Below are 16,051 nucleotides of genomic sequence, written 5' to 3'. Positions count from 1 at the left end.
ATTGATCTTTTATCAGTGAATTTACCTGGATTATACCGTCCACACATTGGTATGTTGAAAAACATTTTTTAATATTGCTTCCCCTTTACATGTTTGAATCTTGCATTGATAACCTGACTTTTGTGGACATAACTTGTATATTTCATTCAGTATTTCTGAATCTTCTTACAATTCTTGGTTATTGTTGGGGATTTACAATATTGCAACCTTCACTATTGATGGTACTGTTGTCATAGTGATAAAGAATTTTCATTTTTGTCGTAAATGTAACTTAAACAAAACAAAACAAAACAAAACAAAACAAAACAAAACAAAACAAAACAAAACAAAACAAAACAAAACAAAACAAAACAAAACAAAACAAAACAAAACAAAACAAAACAAAACAAAACAAAACATTCTGGACACGTAATCGTGAGTTGTACATGCATAGAATGTAATTTGATATGAGAGCTGCAAACAGTTGTGTCAACTAGCAAGTTAATATTCCTTGGTCCCCTTTTTTGCGAAAAAATAGTGTTCATTTGATAATAATAATCATTTAATAATAATTTATTGAATAAATAATTTTATTATTTATTTTCTGATTTTTTTTTTTTCTGTCAAGACCCCAGAAAGGGTTAATTTTTGGTTATGTGTTGCTTTCTGGAAAACAATGTGGGCCACATCCAGCTCATTTTGCTTTTTTATCTGGCCCGCCAAACTATTTTCTTTGAATATTTTAATAAATATTTTCAATCAATATTGAATTTAGAAACTCCTTATTTTTTCCTTTTGTTTTATTTTGTATGAATGATTACATACAAAATAATGTCGGTACATTTATATGATCATCAATGATTTTAAAGTTGAAATAAAATGCCCCCAAAAATGTAAATATCTAAATTTCAATTTTCATTTTGTTCAATTTACATGACATCTAGTTGATGAAATGAAATAAGAAATGTAATAAGAAACAAGAAATATTAAATCAGTCGTGATTGAATTGTCTGTCATTCTCTGTACTCATCGCGCAATATTATACAGTGAAAAGTAACACGAGAATATTAGAGTTAAAAATAAAGTCTTCAGTCAGCAGCTAACGGAAATAAAGATTAAGTTTTTACTTTCGAAAGACAAAGTTACGCAGACGAGCGGTGAAGAAATATTAGCGGAAACAGGGTTCAGTGATCCTCTGAATAGATCCAAGGACCACAATTATATGATTGAAAACACATCTACAATTATTTCAAGTTGAATCAAAAAAAAAAAAGAAAAGTTGAATAAAAATAGTGTTGAACATGATATCATCTATCTTTATATTCACATCTGAGCTCGGATTTGATGTTGCTTTTTGGATTAGATTGTCAGAGTGGTAGAGAGAAATGTTAATTGTTAATTAAAATTCCCCAGAAGACTTTTTATATAATCTATCACGTGATATAATTTTATCTGCTCTGCAAACACTAAATTGAATACACAAGTGATATTTAATAGAAAAACGCTCACGGGTATGTACAATAAAAAAAAAACATAACAAAAGTGAATAGCTCCATTATGAACGCAGACATTACTGGAAGGTTTTGGAAAGGTTGTTACTGTCGCAGTCATTTTTAACACCAATTCTGGGACTGGGTTTGACTGATAAGTAAGTATTTTTTTGTGTATTTTTGTCATTTTTTAAGAAGATTCAAAGCTGGCTATTTACCGTGCTGAGGTATACTCCTCTCGTCTATCTTTCTATGTGGCAAATATTCCCTCCAGCACTCTTGTTATGAGCAACTATGTATGCACGGCGCATTCTCGTAGGTTTTTAGTGCCAGTTTGACTCTCTTGTGCTTCTCTGGATGAGCTGAGATAATGGGAAATTTGTAATCCTCCCTTTGATTGTCTTTACCAGATAATACACCACAATCGCAACCTCATAAATCTGCTGTGTCTGTCCCGGTGGATTCTGAATTTCGCCATGTTAATAACTTATTACGTATCCATTTCGAATGTCGCCGCTGTCTGGCTAGAAGACATTGTAAGGGCCGGGCAACAATCCAGACATTATGGGTGAAAATAAAATGCAAATGACTAAATCAACGCTCGACTGTGAATAAAAGTTGCACAGGCTTGCAACTCGCGATCATAAATTCTGGGGAAAAATATGCAGGTGGAAAAACATAAATCAGCGATTTTCTCTGACGTTTTGACTGATCTTTTTGTGTTTCGACTTTGTGATTCTGATGCATTTTTTGTTTAGGAGATTTGGGATCTGTTTTACCCTGTTTTTTTTGTCTTTTTCTCCTCTTTTTAACAAAGAACTGTGTTTTTTTGAATTTAACAGGCTTTGTTTTCTATTTTGCCATGCTCCGACTGTCTTTCTAACCACTCAGTTTCCTTCCTGCCATCCTGTTTTGAACCCATATTTTATAGAATTACGTTCATTTGTTTCTCCAAACAAGTCTTGTTCAATAAATCATGCATTTTGCGCAAACGCAACAATTAACTTGAACCCAAACTGCTGTGTTTTACATTACATTTATGAATGATTAATGCCACATGCATTGTAAATCTACGGTAGTGCTAAATATGTAAAACATATTTTTGCATGATAAAAATGAAATGAAACAGCACGTTTTGATTATTCTGATATTTAATCATACAAGTTGCAAAACAAATAAGGAGTTGATTTACAAAGAAAATACAGATAGCAATTTAGAAAAACTCAAAACTTTTTGAGAAACTTTCCTCTTTGTTTTAGTGATGTTCGCCAAACCATTGTTCCAAAATTTGCTTCGACAGCTCTTTTTATCATCCTTTTAAAATGAACCGTTCATAACCCCTATTCGACTGTCATTAGAGAATTTGCAGAATTTAATGAAGGCCATTCGCCTGTTTTGAAAAAAAAAAAAAACTTTTTTCACCTGAAAAGCCTCACTCACATAAAAAAATATATAATACGATGTCAAGAATATCGAAATATTTGACATGCTTGAGACTGGGAATAATATGCTTCATGGAAAACTGGATTATACCAACCATTAATGCATCTCATTGGAATTTTAATGCGAAAAGTCAATTGGCTTTATTTCTAGAGGCACTCAAGACACAGGTGCGATCCTGATGGCACCACTTATCCTGCAGAAAAGCCGGAAAAAAAAAGGCCTTTCTCCATTTTTACACAGCTGCGATCCACCATTAATTACGGGTAATAAATCACCGTCGTCTCTCGTTTTCAGTTTGGTATACAGCATAATGCTGCACGATATTCTTTTCAGACGCTCTCGTATCGTACGTCGCAAGGCATTACAGGTACTCCGTAAATATTGCGATGAATACCGTCGGCTCGGCTGTCTCATAATCGAACCTTGAACTTTGTTACGGGCGTGTTTGTGTTCAATTGTGAGGGCTACAAATGTATCTCAGGATAGAAATGATTCACTGTGGAGTGAAAGGAAGCACGGTTAAACAAAAGCGTGAAAAATAAATGTTGGTTTTGGCTCAAATGCCAGTGTGAAGAAAATAAACAGCAAGTGTGCACGATGCGACTCTTTAAAATCTTTTAATGCTGTATTAATATTTAAAGAGCAAAAAGGATTGATTTCTTTTTAAAGGATAAAACGTTTAAACTCCGTATTTGCTGTGAAATCTCTTAAAAATGCGCCGAACACAACATCATTTTTTTTCGAGTAGATTCAGAAACAGTGTTTTTTTTTGTCTCATAACCGCAAGAATCAAATTCTCAAAGACCAATATTCTAAATGTACCAGTTATACAATTGAATGTGTAATACTTCAGCACTTTATTATAACTAATAAACCAATTTTAGAAGGAAAAAAAATGAGCTTTTGGAATTACTTTAAGAACTGAACTTTAAACAAGTGAGTTTATTTTGTTTTGGATGTCAGTTCTCAGTGCTTTTCCACTTCTTCTTCTGATTTGGACACACAGCTGCCGCCCATGGCAGGCAATCAGGTGGACTTATAACCTTCAGCTCCAATCCCACTAGTTGCAAGGTTGTTTTCTTTCTTTTCCCAGCGAACAGGTTGTCTTCTTTGCCGGGGGGGCAAAGAAGTGTCCTATTTGACATCCCAGAACTGACCCCGTTGTCTCGCCTGTCTTCCAGCTACCGCCCTTGCCTGCATCCGATTCCCCTGCTTGTCTACATTTTCCAACTCTGAACTGTTCACCTGCTGCCAGAGCCTCGGTAAGGTATTCGAACTCTTTCTCTATTGGCGTGGAGTCAATTGTGTTGGGTCCAAACAGTAACATCTGCTCGAGCTGCGAATGGAGGTTCCCAGCACAGGAATCTCCTGCTTCGGCAGGACTATCTCAGAGCCTTGGGCGGTTCGGAGGTATTCCTGAGCTCTGTCGTTTCTGACCATCTGTTCCTGCTACTGAGGAATCCAAGATGAGTAACCTAACAGGCACTCTTCTGGGGAACCGCAGAGTGGGAAAGGCGAACTCCCTCCTGCGCATCATTCCAGCCCTGCTCTGAGGAGCTATACAAAGTTTTTGGGGTCAGGAGCTTCTGATGCTACTTGTGATCTGCCCTCTCTGCGCCACGGTAACTAGTCGGTGGCCACTTTTCCAAAATCTCCTCTTTCTTGAACGCCTCCCAAAAAGTCTATGTCCTGGAGTAGCCGTAGCTTCCTCTACTGCTTTTGCCAGTGTCCTTTTGTACCCGGTTTTCGGTGCTTGTGCATATTTAGGTACCGCTACATCTCTGGATTATGTCAACGTCATCCATCCAACCAGCCATGGTTCAGCTCCTCTGGGGGACCTCAAGGCGTTCCCAGGCCAGCCTGGAGACATAGTCTTTCCGGCATGTCCAAAGTCTTCCCCGTGGACTCCTCCCCGATGGAAATGCCCGGAAACTTCCCTGTCCAGGAAGCATCCTGACCAGATGCCCGAGGCACCTTATCTGACTGCTCTCAGAGGAGCAGCACCTCTAGTCCGAGCTCCTCCCGGGTGACCAAACCTGCCCTAGATTCTGGACGATATGCTGCAACTTTTTTCACACGCTCTGAACAATACAGCTTCAACAACGATGCGGCTAATTTATGGATTTTTTTTGGGGGGGGGGGGGGGGGGGGGGGGGGGTAACGAGCTACACACCGCTAAAAACATTTATCCTCATCACATTGCGCCGATGAAATAACCGGGAAATTCTGTGTCCGTTCAACTCCGACACCGAAGAAGACGACTTTGACGGTTTTAGTGCGCAGGAGGAAGCCCAAGATAGCGATCGGCTAGCCGGTGTGGCTTATATTGAGGTGGGCTCAGTTGTCCGGAAATTACGGTAAAATGACACGTCACAATTGACGCGTCAGAGTCGTGTAGTCTTATCTCAATGCTTTCGAACTCCAACTTGTACCCAGACTCCAAAGAGGCCTATGGTAAGACACTGATGAACCAACCTCTCCTGTACAGAGAGAGGGAAGTAAAGTGCAAGAGGCCGACACTATCTTGGATAGAAGGCCGAACTGCAAGCACCAGGCTTTCAGCTTTCCTGGAAGCTGGGTTTTGTCACTGGTCCACAAGCCCCTAATGCCAACGGACAGCTGACGTACCCCCTCTTTGTCCTTTGGGTTTGCATGGTACCATTTCCTGAGACTTTTTCCCGACAGTTCAATCCATACTTGCCAAAACAACACTGGTTAAATAAGTTAAATAAGATACTGCTCCGAGTGTCCCGACACTGACGGAGTACCACCATAAAGTGCATATGACATCGAAGTCCAGGGACAACAGCGACCAGCACAGCAAACACCATTGGTCATAGCAGCAAAAAAAAAAAAAAAAAGAAAATGCTCGTTTCTTGAATGTCGATGGAGGTGAGTGGAAGATTTGTTTGGGGGCTGCAGCAATCTGGTCCTGATGATTCTCTCTGCTGGTTTCACCAACCTCGGGAGCTCCTGCTGCTCAGACTAAGAAACCACAGGTCAGTGTGATGCTGATTGCGAAATGATAGAAATTTACCATTGACTGCTGAGGGATTTAAGCACTTTTAAATTTAAGAGGAGTTGTTGGACCTTCTCCACAGCTGAGGTGACGTTCAGCAATCTTCTGAAGATTATACCTTTAAGTTCAGTATGGGAGATGTGTTGAAATGATGTGATGTCGACTTCATCCTTTTGGATCCTATGTCAATATTATTTGATTACTTACACAAACTTTTCTTACATGTTGCTTAAGTATATTATATGTAACCATGTCATTAGGATTTGAAGTGCCTTTCATCAATGAGTGAAAAATAAAACGCTCTTTAATACGTGATTCTACCAGTGGCGGGCCGTGCATTTTACACCCAGGCCTTCAGTGGCGGACAGTAGCCACAATAAATGCTTTTCTGCCAAACAGCTGTAACATAAAAAACACCAATAATAACCTTATAAACTTGCGGTATTATTTACGGAAATAGCAGCATTTTACTCACCAAAATTCGGATCATTTGTAGATAAAATCCATCCTCCTTTCTTTCCTCAAATAGAGTTCAATTATTCTGTTTTACAGATTTGAAAATGTCGGACAAATCCTTTTCCTGGTTGTGACAGGTTCGCTAGCTTAGGAGTTGCCCGACCTTTCTTTACTATGTCCAGCTTTTCTTCAAAAAGGAGATCGCTTTAACAATATATTAGTAACTAAATCCGTTTCTTCTCCTCCTGCAGCCATTTTGGGGTGAAAAAAACTATATTAAACAAACACAATTATATTTCTGTTCACAGCTCGCTAATACGCTTGTCCACTCTGTGACTATGCAATCAGAGGGTGTGAATACCTAACGTTGCTGAAGCCTGCTAGAAGGCTTTGATGTCGCCAACTCAAAATCTGATTGGTTGAAGCAACAGGGTCATCAAAACTTTTTTTTTGAGTAGGGCTTGCAGAATCGATTGTGCAGCCCCCCCCCCCCAGGCAGACTCCTTTGACTTTGACCCTGCCTGCCAACAGATTATGGCTGAACTGTGATTGGTTAAAAGCTTTAGAATGAAAATGCATGTCTGGAAGCGGCACAACCAGGAGAAAAGCCATGAAAGGAAGTGAACAGACAGTTTGGAATCATTTAATAAGTATTCATGGACAAATTTGAATAAACTTTTGTGATTCAGATATTTTTTTAGGCCAGCAGAGAAGGCTTTGCAGGCCCTGACGGCCCACCACTGGATTCTACAATTTACTCAAAACCAATTCTTGGAATTGGAAAAACTTTTTCAAGTGAATGAAGGGGAGGTTTACAGAATTACATTAAAACAACTTCTAATTTGTTCTTCAAAAAGAAGAAAATCTTTTTTTTTTTTTTTTGTCTGAGGCTCATCACATTTTAAAACATTATAGATCTTTTTTATTGACACATCAGTGCAAACACGGGAACGAGCACACAGTGGATTTTGGTTCGAATGTTTTTTAATCAACAAAAACATGAAAGAGAAACATCGATGCAGTATGTTGTTGTTGTGGTGTGCTGCTTACCCCTGTATTCTGTTCAGCTAATCTGATTCACCAGTTCAACAGGAATTTAGCAGGAGACTACAGCAATTTGTTCACCTTATTATCTCCCCTCCGCAGACCAGTGATCTGTCCCATTGAGATGAGACAAATCACATGGAATTAGCCTCCAATTACACTCTGCAAGCAAGCTGGCCTCTCTTCATCTGATCTGTCATCTTCAATTAGATGCACAAGCAAATGTTTGAAATTAAATACGGATTAGAGGGTTTCATTGAGAAAATGATTTCCTCCGTCCATTTTCAAACCATCTGATGTAGCTCGAAGAAGTTTGCGCTAAATATAACGCACTGTCAGATTTAAAATCAATTCAATAATTGGATGTTTTAAAGTACCCGGCTGATGTGGACGCGACAGATGGAAATGTATGTATGGTTTGTTGCATAAATCAGTTGAAAATAAAGCCGGATTTCGCGTTAAAAACATATTTTGCTTCTTCTTCCCGTCACTCGGTTGACATATGCCGATTGCGTGGATTCAATAAAAAGTTCTTTGAGTTATTTATCATTACCAATCAGAAACAATTACACCCAAAGGATAGAAAATGCTTCATTATCTGAAAACCGTATCCAAATCATTGCCCACCAGTAATGACCTCCTTTTTCACCAAAGCAGCTCAGTAGTTTAGCTTGTTGAAAAAAAAAAAAAAAAAAAAAAAAAAAAAAAAAACACATTTCCAACAGCAAAAAGACAAAAAGCCTCTTTATCAGTTAGCAAATGCATTTTTCACAGCTTAGCACTCCATCTGTTCAGGTTATAGGGATTTTTTGTTGTTGTTTAACCCAGTATTTATATTTGCATTATAAATACCCCTTGTTTTCCAAAAGCACTCCTTCACCCTGCCTCATATACGCATTTTCTTCGATATGCAAATGCATCCAATTCTATTTAACATTTACCGCCGGAGGAGCACCTGTCCATCCGGTAGCCTGATGAATATTCGGCTATAGGGGACGGAGCATAAAACATCCTCGCACCGTTCAAGTATCTCAGCCTCACCTTGGAAGAGTCATATTTCTGCCAGCAGGGAGTAACATGACATTGGCTCAATATTACAAGTTTAAAAGGCAACAAGCTGACCCGTGAGCAAAAGCTGCTGAGTCGGTGACAGCCGTGCTCACCTGTAATATTACGCTCCTTCTTTCGAGCAGGGCAAAAGTGGGACAGTCTGCCCTCAATCTTTAAAATAGAATGCAATGCAATTTCAAGAGGCCCTGATGAAATGTAAAGCAATATTGCATTTTTTTTTTTTTTTTGTGTATTTCACTATTGTAGATGTATATTTTATTTGCTGTGATAAAGACAACTTTTTTTTTTTTTGTTTTTTTTATGTGAGTCTCAAAAGCTCCAATCAGCTAGTCACCGATTCCTTTTTTTTTTTTTTTAATTAGATCAAATTCAATGCACTGGGAACATTAAAAGAAATTAATTTTAAAAAATTGAATATGATTCTTGCACACCACAGAGTTTAAAACCCACACTGGACTCATTTAAGTTAGTTTTTGCAGTTTTAGATAAAACATTTATTCTTGTAAAATGTATTTCAGCACAAGTATAACCAAACGCATACCCTCAAAAATTCTCCTTGGTCCAGATTTGCCCAGATATTTACTAACACTACAGTCTATTTTACTTGGTTTTTCTACTGTTTAATTGGCTAACCTGCCAAAGGGTGTATGGAGGGTGAGCAGCACCTTATACAGTAATGTATATATATATATATATATATATATATATATATATATATAATTTTTTTTTCATGAATTATCTTTTTATTTTATTCGTCGATGCTGCTACCCTATTTGCTCCCCGTTTTTTTCTGATTTTGATTTCCTTTAGAGAGTGGGGTCTCTTTAATTTAATACCGGTTAAAATATAAGGACTTATGATAGTATCCTCCCTTTCTGTTAAATATACATCCAAATGACCCTATGTTTTACAATCAAATATTCAAAATTGAACATTTGATTGATAAAACAAATATGTACAAAAAATATATGTTTGATAAAAGATATATAAATAATATAAATCATATAACAAATATATATAAATAATCTAAATAACACACACACACACGTATATGTATATATGTCTATATATATACATATATATATTGACATATACGTATATACATATATGTATATATATGTATATATATATATTTGATTAAAAAAATAAATTTACGTTATTTATATTAATCAAATATTCCCAATGGAATATTTGTTCGTAAAACATATATTTTTTTTAATTTATTCTTTGTTTTTATTTGTGGCCTCAACTGTTTCAATACCAGCCTTTTCATTCATGAAGTGCTAATTAATTGCTGAAAGTATTTTATACATAAATTGGATTTCCTGGGTTGTATCAATGACTTCTATTTTTGAAAATACTAGCATTTGTCTACAAGGATCAATAGAAAAAAAAAGAAGGCATGCACGTCATCATATTACTGCTAGATACAAACTGCTTCAAATGATTCAAAATGGTTGTAGAACCCTTTGGTTATGTTTGGGCCTGAGTGCATTTAGCATGGTTTTTACCCTGACATGTTATTCTGGTGCACCTGATTGCACAAACCAGATCATCAGCAATCAGGACCAGCTTGACCAAACCTCAGACTCACCGTGGTGCGAGATTGTCAGTCATCTCAGTTAGTTGCATCTCAAAAAATGTGAATATCATGGAAAAAATTCAATATATTGAACCAGCCTTTGGTATCTTTGTCAGTGAAGTGCTGGAAAATAATATCAGCAGGAAGAAGCACTGGAAGAATTCCTGGTTGCTGTGTTGACTTTGGAAACTCACTGGATTTTGTGCGTCTGCACTCGTCCTTCAGGCTCCAGGACGCTGATTTTCAACTGACGTCCAAAATCTACTTTCATCTGAAAAGAGCCCATTTTCTCCACAGCCCAGGTAAGACGCTATTTTGATGTCGGTTCAGGAGCGGCTTGACATTTGTATCGGATTGGTCTGTTCTCCGTCGTGGCTCTAGACGCGCTGACTCAACCTTCAGTCCATTCCTTGTGAAGCTCCCCCAAATTCTTGAATGGATTTCCAATCCTCTCCGGTTTTGCCTTTTTGCTGGTGCATCTTTTCCTACCACATTATTTCCTTCCACTCTTTCAATGACTGCATTTGGACACAGAGCTCTCTGAATAACCAGCAACTTTTGCAACAACCTTTTGTGGTATATCCTCCCGGTGGAGGGCGTCCGTGATGGTCTTCTGGACATTTGTCAACGGTCTTGTAGGCCAGTATCGTGAAGATCAGGGGTCGGCAACCTTTAACACTCAAAAAGCCATTTTGGACCCGTTTCCCCACAGTAAAGACGACACAGAGAGCCACACAACCCATTTAAAATGAATTAACATGGCATTAAAAAAAAAAAAAAAAAAAAAAAAAAAGAAATAATAATTCTAATTAATTAAAAAAAAAATTGTATATATTTTATTTATTTTTTGCCTTTATGCCGTGTATCCAAATGCACTGTGTACAGCAAAGTAGGAATTTCACTGTACAGGGAAACGCATTTCTACACCGTGCATGTGACGCTTTTGAATGTTTAAACAAAATGTGTTGCAATGAAAACAAACAAACATTTCTACATGCAACAAACGTTTTGAACTCTGGAAAAGAGATGTTTGGTTGATGGTTACTTTTTGAGTCCATCTTGTATTAATGGGGGGCAAAAAAGAAGAACGTAAATTATCCACCGGCAGCAAACCATAAATGCTGTTCTCTCTCTGTGTGGTCATTCTTTCCCTGGCACATGCAGTCGTTTATTAAGAGCGACAAAAATATTTAAATTTTTTTTTCTTCAGATAATACAAGTTTGCCATAATCTTCAAATGTTCAAAGGGCCGGACCAGTAAAATCATTACTTAGAAGTAACACTAAGTTCAAATTTGTTTTTTTGATTTAGGGTAAAGGAGGTAGACGGGTGAATTATAAAAATCTTTATGTGTAATATACTGTTCCTCTAAAAAAAATACCTGATATTAAAAATTAATGGTAAAAGAATTTATGAAATTACACCCTTAAAATATGTTTAGTTAAAAGAGAAAATTTGCCACGAGAATCTATTAGAAAATAGATTGGTGGCATGTATAATAGGTATAATGTTTACAAGGCTATTCTGGTTATTAAATCAATCTTTTTAATTTTGCCTGTTTTCCCTATCATTTTTGTAATTTTTTTTTAAATAGAAATAATAAAAGATCTTTTGAACAAAGTCACTAGACGTTTTTTTTTTTCATCAAAAAATCATTCTGTTTTCAAATTTTGAAGCAAAAAATACATTGCAAAGTTATTGCCTTTTTAAAAAAAAAAACAAAAAAAACCCAGATGCATGTGAGAAAAAATGCGAGGCCGCACTAAACACAAAGATTTGATTTCAAGCAGGGGGCCACAAAATATTGTTCTGAGGGCCGCGAGTCTGAGACCCCTGTTGTAGACACTGAATATTACATTTCATTATCTGAAAGCCATCATGAAATTTCAAGAAATTAAAGGCTTGAAATATTTTATGCCATTTGTAATAAAATCTAGATAATATGGAGTCACTTCCTACCAAAGGAAAACATTTTTATGATTTTTTTTTTTTTTTTTTTTTTGAGATGTGGCTGGAGTTTCTCTGCGATGCGACCCTTTCTGGTGTTTCTTCTACCTGATCTCTTTGTTCGGAGCCTGACTCACACACTTTTTTTTCCCTCTCCCCTCTCCGGCTCGCTTGGTAACTCATGCCGTTTGGACTTAAGTTATCTAAACCTGTCCGTTTGTACCATCAAGCAATAAAACTGTCAGCGAGATCCCGTGGTCGCTGTGCCGTGAGAGGGGCCTGATATCTGTCACGAGCACAGACACAAACAAACCAAAATGGCTTGTTAATCCTGATAGCTTTAATTTATGTGACATGTAATCCTCCGAACACTGAGGGACAATTACAGGGGATGGAAGAGTTACAGACGGAGTGTGATGCGTTTCACGAGTGATGGAACGCAGTCGGCCGGCTGTTCGGTGAATTTCTCTGCAGATTTTCCATGCCTTTACTTCTGCTATCATTCATAATAACAATGAAGTTTGACTTAAAGTGATGTTAATTCATATTTTGGGACAGGAAATTAGAAACTATAAAAGATTCACCTTTCACAGAATTTTCATTATTTGTAGTGTGCCATCTGGACATTTCCTTTTTTTTTTTTCTGTGTGTGTGTGTGTGTATTGCTCAAAAATAAAGGGAACACTGAAATAATGAATGAAATGTTTTGTTCTTTACATGGCTGAAGTGCTGAAAACACAAATCATGGATGGAAATCAAATTTATTAACACATGGAGGTCTGGATTTGGAGTCGCACTCCAAATTAAAGTGGAAAAACACACTACAGGCTGATTCAACGTTAATTTAATATGAATGTGCTGCTTCAGAGGTGTGGATGACTTGGAGTTACTTTGTGTTCCCTTTATTATAATTTTTTTTTGATCCATGTGTGTGTTCAATATTTTCTCCCTTTCTTGGATAATTGAATATCAAGCCATTTTAAAAGAATTACTGCTCTCATTGTGCTGTCTTCTGATAGGATTGTGAGTCGGGGCTGAAAAGCAGTCTGGATAGCATTAACCTTTTTGAAAAGGTGCGACATAAATGGAATTTGATCAAATGATTTGTGTACTCGCGCTGAATCCGAACCAGACGAGGATTCTAACAGGGGTTGTGTTTGTTGCAAGGTTCAGACGCTCGTAATTTTTATTCTCTTATTACTCGTTATAATTCAGTGCGAGTATGAGGAATGACCTTTCCTTCACTGGAACCCCATTAATATTTAAGTACGCTCATCTCCAAAGTATTTCCCCCGACTTTGGCCTGATGTCATCGACTCCTTTCAAAGCGATTACAAGGATATAAAGCTGTCCTTTGTGATCATATTCCCTTTTTTATTGCTCATTTCTGTTTCACCTTTCACACCAAATAAATAACAGAGTTTCGAGAACAACTTTTATCTATCATATAAAGTGGAAGTGGAGGGGGGGGGGGGGGGATTTAAAATTTCATCAGAATGAATAATGAATTTACTATCCCGTATCCTTTTAAACAAGGAGAACGACTTAAACAAATACAAAAATGAGCACAAAAGACAAAGCTTGCACTTTGAAATGTTTTCGGTATTATTGGCATGGACATTGACAAACACATGTTTTATTTATCAGTGGTGACTGTAATAATCAGAGGACTGGAAGGTTAACCGCGTTCTCATCCATCATGATGTCTGTCTCGTGAGGACTTTTGCAAATAAGGGGAAAAAAAAAGAGCTCAAAAGCAATATAGGTAATAATTTCCACATTGTAACTCATTTTGGATGCTGGGCTTTTGTAGCCGAGCAGAGCGGTTGGATATTGTTGACCTTTAACAGTAATATTAGTTATTCTGCATGGAAGTGAAAACTTTAAGCATTAAAATGATGAATTTAACTTCAAGAAAGTCTAAATAGTTCACTATTTGGGCTCATTTAGGAATGTTGCACCACATTATTTGTGCAGCAGAGCCCACTTATCAAGTGTTTACTGGACCTCCATCATTGTGTGCAGTAGAAGTGCCAGAGTACACATTACAGTTGAGCAGCCAAAGCAGTGTTTTGCCACGGTGTAAGGATCAATCAGAATGTCAAATGCTGGAAAACAATCAACAACGCAACATTTTCCCTCTGATCAATGCATGGAAAGTGCATGTTTCAGCAACCGCCTGCGTATAAACCCAGTATAACGTTAAAAAAGAGGTTTAGCATACCAGTCTGTCAATGAAACTGATCAGTAACTGTTAAGAAAACCTTTACATTTGACTGTCAAATTGATTCCATGTTAATTTTACACTTAGTAAAATGCATAGCAATGTCAGTGTTTTATTTTTTGCCAAAACTTTGTAATTCTTTTTTTGCAGTGTCCAAGCACAATAAGAAACCTACGTAATGGCAGTTCTTGTTAGATGACTTTGCGCCGGCACCCAAGGACAGACCATTTGCATGTGTATTAGTTATCTAATTCTCATGCAGTGCAAGAGATATCTGGAGCTCAAAAAAAATAAAATAAAGGGAACACTTAAACAACACAATGTAACTCCAAGTCAATCATTTTCATTGAAAATTTTTGAGTGATTTTGTTGTCAGCACATTCAACTATGTAGAGAATAAAGTATTTAATAAGAATATTTCATTCACTCAGATCAAGGCTGTTATTTCAGTGTTCTCTTTTATTTTTTTTGGCAGTACAGAAGTATAATTTTTTTTTTTTCACACTGTTTTCCACATTGTCAGCCACAATCTTTGTGACAAAGACCCAAACACACACTTGCAATGTTGACCATCGTATTGTTTCACATTTATTGTCTGCTTCGCATAATATAATCCTGTTTTAAAAAAAAAATATATGTATATGTGTATATATATATATATATATATATAAAGTATGTGTGTGTATGTATATATATACATGCTATGTTTTGTACATATGTATACGTATATATATGTGTGTGTGTGTATATATGTATGTATATGTGTGAATATATAGATTTATGTATATATACATATATGTATAAATCTCTATATAAATCCATGTATACATAGATACACACATATATATGTATAAATGTGTGTGTGTGTGTGTGTATATACATACATATATATACATATATATATATATATATATATACCTGTGTGTGTGTGTGTGTGTATATATATAAGAGTCAAGAGGTTAAATTTGCAGTTGTGATGAGAATGAGCAAACTCTACTGCAATCCTACATCACATATTGTATGTAAAAGCACAGAACTGATATGCTTTTAGGAAGATATGGTTTTTAATCGGGAGTCTTTGCAGCTCTGTGAGTCAGACACTGTGAAATTTAGTCAGCTATCTAACAAAATCCCTTACAGCCACATGACCAAATCAAATCTTCAGATGAACTGCGCCATGAAGATGAGCTAAATGGCTCACACCGCTTCCCAACGGAAGGGATGCAGAGTTCTGAAATATCATAGCGCAGCCTTCCAAGTTGGGGAAGCAGCTGTTGATAAAATAAAAATTACAGGTATTTAATAGCAGCCAAACAAAGGAAAGGATATCACTTGGGTAAGCCGGCGATACAAATCGCTGACACGGCTTAATGGTTTAATGCCCATCTCTGTGCAAACATTGATTTTGTGCAAATAAACAAAGCTTCACCAATGGCTAGGACATATTGCATAATTATGTCCATGTACAGTTGACTGCAGAGTGCACCGTTGGCTATATATGATTCTGCCATTGGCAGGAGCTCCTCTGCATCTGGAGCACTCCTACAGTTTTCTTACACTGTTTAGATGCACTTAAAACACAAACTGAGAAAGTGTCAATCGAGGGACTAAAATTTTCCCTAAAGCAGCCTGCCGGGTGTTTTGCAACATGATTATTTTGGTTTAAAAATATATCCACTAAACGGTAAATCTACTTGCAATAGGTGGCTGGAGGCTTTTCAACTCAGTTGCATAAATATAATTCTATGCAAAATTACATTTCATGCAGAACAATAAATAAAACATTTGAAATTTTG

This window comes from Fistularia commersonii, chromosome 13 (assembly GCF_037954325.1).
Source record: "Fistularia commersonii isolate RoL2024-O1a breed Wild chromosome 13, RoL_Fcom_v1.0, whole genome shotgun sequence".
NCBI lineage: Eukaryota > Metazoa > Chordata > Actinopteri > Syngnathiformes > Fistulariidae > Fistularia > Fistularia commersonii.
This window is presented reverse-complemented; position numbering follows the sequence as displayed.